Genomic DNA, 5,608 nt, shown 5'->3' with positions numbered 1-5,608 from the left:
AACAGCTCAGGATAACTATGCATAGGGTTGCCATGAGGTGAGACAATTGATTTACTAAGCCATGCTGCAATGCTGACACAGCCCATCCAAAGTGAATGGGCTGTGGCAGCATTAACACACAGCTTAGTACATGGGTAATTAGCGCTGAAGATTTCATTGTATTCAAAAATCAATTTCTGTTCCTCCCTTAATGAATCTTGTACACATTACTTGAACATGTACACACATGACACATTTTAATTCATTTTTCTCAAGCAAGCAGCATTCAATCAACTGCACATCCACATGAGTTTCCATGTCAGTTACTTCATATAGGCAAAACAAAAAAAAATTACACACCAGAATGGCAGAACACAATGATGTATTGCATAATTTCTCAAGCTATGAAACTGAATTAGCATCCAACTGCACTCTGAGTTCAGGGTGTTGAAGATGTATGTAATGATTTGAGAGCAAAAGATATATTTTCCACTTCCAAAATAGGTAAAGTTGAGGCGGCAAACTCACCTTAAGTTCTGTGAGCTGGTATGGGCAAACGTGTTCCGAATCTGAATCCTGTTCAGAAGGAATGGATCCTTAGAAGCTTAGCGGAGATTGGGTGGCAGAGCTGGTGGTTGGGAGGCGGGGCTAGTGCTGGGCAGACTTCTACGGTCTGTGAACTGAAAATGGCAGATACAAATCAGTCAGGTTTACACATAAAGTAGCACATATGAGTTTATCTTGGGCAGACTGGATGGACCTTACAGGTCTTTCTCTGCCGTCATCTACTATGTTACTATTATTTCTAAACCCTGTGTGATGTGCCAATGTATTTTTGAACATATTGTTTTTGGCCAATTACTACTACTACTATTTAGCATTTCTATAGCGCTACAAGGCATACGCAGCGCTGCACAAACATAGAAGAAAGACAGTCCCTGCTCAAAGAGCTTACAATCTAATAGACAAAAAAATAAAGTAATCAAATCAATTAATGTGAACGGGAAGGAAGAGAGGAGGGTAGGTGGAGGCGAGTGGTTACAAGTGGTTACGAGTCAAAAGCAATGTTAAAGAGGTGGGCTTTCAGTCTGGATTTAAAGGTGGCCAAGGATGGGGCAAGACGTAGGGGCTCAGGAAGTTTATTCCAGGCGTAGGGTGCAGCGAGACAGAAGGCGCAAAGTCTGGAGTTGGCAGTAGTGGAGAAGGGAACAGATAAGAAGGATTTATCCATGGAGCGGAGTGCACGGGAAGGGGTGTAAGGAAGGACGAGTGTAGAGAGATATTGGGGAGCAGCAGAGTGAATACATTTATAGGTTAGTAGAAGAAGTTTGAACAGGATGCGAAAACGGATAGGGAGCCAGTGAAGGGTCTTGAGGAGAGGGGTAGTATAAGTAAAGCGCAGAAGATGAGACGGGCAGCAGAGTTTTGAACCGTCTGGAGAGGGGAGAGGTGACTAAGTGGGAGGCCAGCAAGAAGCAGATTGCAGTAGTCTAAACGAGAGGTGACAAGGGTGTGGATGAGGGTTTTGGTAGAGTGCTCGGAAAGGAAGGGGTGGATTTTACGGATGTTGTAAAGAAAGAAATGACAGGTCTTGGCGGTCTGCTGGATATGAGCAGAGAAGGAGAGAGAAGAGTCAAAGATGACCCCAAGGTTTCGAGCTGAGGAGACAGGGAGAATGAGAGAGCCATCAACAGAAGTAGAAAACGGGGGGAGCAGGGAGGTGGGTTTGGGGGGGGAAAATGAGAAGCTCGGTTTTGGTCATATTTAATTTCAGGTGGCGTTGAGACATCCAGGCAGCAATGTCAGACAAGCACGCTGAAACTTTGGTTTGGATGCAAGGTGAGATATCAGGGGTAGAAAGGTAGATTTGGGAGTCATCAGCATAGAGATGGTAGGAAAAGCCATGGGATGAGATTAATGAACCAAGGGAAGAAGTGTAGATAGAAAAGAGGAGGGGACCAAGAACAGAACCCTGAGGTACGCCGACAGGCAGAGGGATAGAAGTAGAAGAGGATCCACCAGAGTGAACACTAAAGGTGCGGAGGGAGAGGTAGGAAGAGAACCAGGAAAGGACAGAGCCCTGGAATCCAAGTGAGGACAGGGTATCGAGAAGTATGCTGTGATCGACAGTGTCAAAAGCAGCGGAAAGATCAAGAAGAATGAGGATGGAATATTGACCTCTGGATTTAGCCAGTAATAGGTCATTGGAGACTTTAGTAAGCGCAGTTTCGGTTGAGTGGAGAGGGCGAAAACTAGATTGTAATGGGTCAAGAATAGCATGTGAGGAGAGAAAATCAAGGCAGTGGCGGTGAACAGCACGCTCAAGTAATTTGGAGAGAAAAGGAAGGAGGGAGATGGGTCGGTAATTAGAGGGACAAGTAGGGTCAAGTGAAGGCTTCTTAAGGAGAGGTGTGACCACAGCATGTTTAAAGGCAGCAGGGACAGTCGCAGTGGAAAGAGAGGTTGAGAATGTGACAGATAAAAGGAATAAGAGTAGGAGAGATGGCATTAAGAAGGTGGGTGGGAATGGGATCAGAGGAACAGGTGGTACATTTTGAGGAAGAAAGAAGTGTAGTTTCCTCTATAGTAACTTCAGGAAAGGAGGAAAAGGAATGAGGGGAAGGAGAGAGAGGGGAATGACTAGTGGAGGGAAAGGTGGCGAGGTAGAGAATTCAAGGTTTATCTTTTGAACCTTGTCGTGAAAGAATTCAGCAAGGGTCTGAGGAGATAATGAAGGGGGAGTTGGGGGAGGGGGCACCTTGAGGAGAGAGTTCAATGTGGGGAAGAGAAGTCGAGGATTAGAGCCAAGAGAGTTGGTCAGTTGGATATAATAATCCTGTTTGGCAAGTAAAAGAGCAGATTGGAAGGAGGTCAGCATGAACTTAGTGTAAGAAATCAGCAAGGGCCCGAGATTTCCGCCAGAGGCGTTCGGCGGAGCAGGTACAGGAACGTAGGTAGCGGATATTAGAAGTCAGCCAAGGTTGGGGTTTTGTACGCCTTACAGGGCGGGTCATCAAAGGTGCAAGAGTGTCTAAGGCAGAGGATAGAGTATTGTAAGAAGAAACAGCCTCGTTGACAGACGTGGATGGTGCCACAGTAGAGAGGAGGTTTGAAACATGGGAGGATAGAGATGAAGGGTCAATATCGTGAAGATTCCTAGATAAATTAGATAGGATAGGACGGGACTGGGAGGGAGGAGATTTAAGTGTGAAAGTTATAAGATGGTGATCAGAGGAGGGATGATCAGAGGCAAGGAAACTAGAAGGTGAACAGTTGGAGGAGAAGATGAGATCAAGACAGTGACCATTTTGATGAGTGGGGGAGGTGGAGCATAGTTGGAGATTAAAGGACGACGTTAAAGCGAGTAACTTGGAAATATAAGAGTTGGAAGGATCATTAGCAGGAATATTAGTCACCAAGGATGAGAGGGGGGGAGGAAGGATCATGAAAGAAGGCAAGCCAGGCGTCAAAGTCACTGAGAGAGGATGAAAGGGACTTATCAGGGGGACGATAAATGACCGCTATTCGAAGAGGCAGAGGAGAGAAAAGGCGGATAGAGTGGACTTCAAAGGAGGAAAAACAGTGAGATTGAGGTGGAAGAAGGTGTTGAAATCTGGAGGAGGGAGAGAGAAGTAGTCCAACACCGCCCCCACGGCCAGCAGGGCGAGGAGTATGTGAAAATAGATAACCGCCATGGCACAGGGCTGCGACTGAAGCAGAGTCATCAGGGCAGAGCCAGGTTTCTGTTATGGCGAGCAGATGGAGGTGACGCGAGATAAAGAGGTCCTGGATATAGGGGAGTTTGTTACAGATAGAACGGGCATTCCATAGGGCGCAAGAGAAGGGCAGAGAAGAGGAGGGGAGTAGAGGAATAGAGATAAGGTTAGAGAGGTCACGGTGAGATCTGTAGAGTTTGGATAATAGTTGGTGAGGAGGGCCAGGATTGGGATTGATGTCACCAGCTGAGAGTAAGAGAAGGAGTAAAAGAGAGCGGAGGAGAGTAGGAGAGGTGTGGCCACGAAGGCGTCGAAGGCGAGAGGTATTTAGATGGAATGGGGAAGGCAAAATGGAGGGAAGAAAGAGACGGAGATTAAAAGCCAAGAGGGAGGAAGAGGGTAGGAGAGAAGGTGAGGTGATGAAGTCAATGGATGGGAAGTGAGTTCCTGTAGCGGAGAGAGGTAGGGGGGTGAGGGAAAAGATTAGGAAGGGACAGAGCTAGGAAGAGAATGTGAATAGGGGCCATAAACGATTAAGGTACTTTAGCAACTGGAAAAAGATTAGATACAAAGAGAAAAATGCCCTAGAGCGGAGGCCCTGAGTGGATCGGGGTGGACTTGGGTGTCACCCCGGAGAAGGCTGTAAGGATATGCAGATGAGCTGCAAGTCCTCCACAGCACCTGAAAGGCAGCCGGTGGTAGAGGTGGGCACCTCTCAGCTGAGGAAAGGCTTACCAGGGGTTAGGCCGAAGCCAGCATTCCTCCCCCTGAGGGTCGCCTGATCCTAGCCAAAAAGCGCCTGGAAACTCTGTGCACTTGGAGAGAAGGCCCTGGGAAGATCGGGGTGGAACTGGAGTCACCCCGGATACAGCTGTGAGGAAATGCAGAAGGGCTGCAAGTCCTCCACAGCACCTGGTGGGAGCGCTGGGCACCTAGAGCGGAGGCCCTGAGTGGATCGGGGTGGACCTGGGTGTCACCCCGGAGAAGGCTGTAAGGATATGCAGATGAGCTGCAAGTCCTCCACAGCACCTGAAAGGCAGCCGGTGGTAGAGGTGGGCACCTCTCAGCTGAGGAAAGGCTTACCAGGGGTTAGGCCGAAGCCAGCATTCCTCCCCCTGAGGGTCGCCTGATGTCAAATTATAGACACATCATTGCAGTTTTCAACTTCAGGCTTTTTTTGGAACGGGACTTCTTAGTATGTTTAGCTCTCATGGGCCTTTTCTGTTCTACTTTCTGGGGACACTTTATTTGAATTTGCTTTTCATAACAGTAGCACAAAGGGGGGAGATGGTGACTCGGTTACTTTTACCCCTAGCCACCTCCTTTTCCCTTGGCCATTACAAAAGAGACTGCCACACATTTTCAACTTCCGGTATTGGAATGTTATTGATAAGACCACAGCATAGGTGGCCTGATTTCTTTTAATTTTCATTTCATTGATGTGTGTATCCAAAATTTACTTTAGTTCAATGTGGCTTTACATTTATCTTCAAAATGAAAAAAAAATAATCTATATGAAAATTCTAAACCATTAAACAATCAAGTGTCAACAAAGAATGAGAGACAAATCATAATTACTATCCTTCCTTTAAAAAAATTTCTAACAAGGAATGTTTTCAAAAATTTATGAAAAATAAAATTTTCCATATTTCTTAGTTCCTTAGGCAGAGAATTCCACCAATTAGTACTCTTGATAAGTAAACCCAGCTGAGTAAATTGACTTGTAAACTAAGTTCTTACAACTTGGATAGTGAAGGATGAGATAATCTCTTGATCCCATTATATAATTTCTTGGCAGGAGGTTTAATAACCCCTGCAAGTATCCCAGTGCTATGTGTGCTTTAATTGGAAGCCAGTGTAATGCTTGTAGTAACGGATACACTTTTTCATAACATGATACCCTTTGTCAAATA

At 46.1% G+C, this 5,608-nt stretch overlaps 1 pseudogene; it reads right to left on the bottom strand.

Moving 5' to 3' along the window:
• Nucleotides 1-1,216: 1,216 nt before the first annotated feature.
• Nucleotides 1,217-2,122, bottom strand: LOC115465465 (annotated as a pseudogene).
• Nucleotides 2,123-5,608: the final 3,486 nt, after the last annotated feature.

Source organism: Microcaecilia unicolor, chromosome 1 (genome assembly GCF_901765095.1).
Source record: "Microcaecilia unicolor chromosome 1, aMicUni1.1, whole genome shotgun sequence".
Taxonomy (NCBI): domain Eukaryota; kingdom Metazoa; phylum Chordata; class Amphibia; order Gymnophiona; family Siphonopidae; genus Microcaecilia; species Microcaecilia unicolor.
Note: the sequence above shows the minus strand (reverse complement) of the source record. Positions and strands in the feature narration are given on the sequence as shown.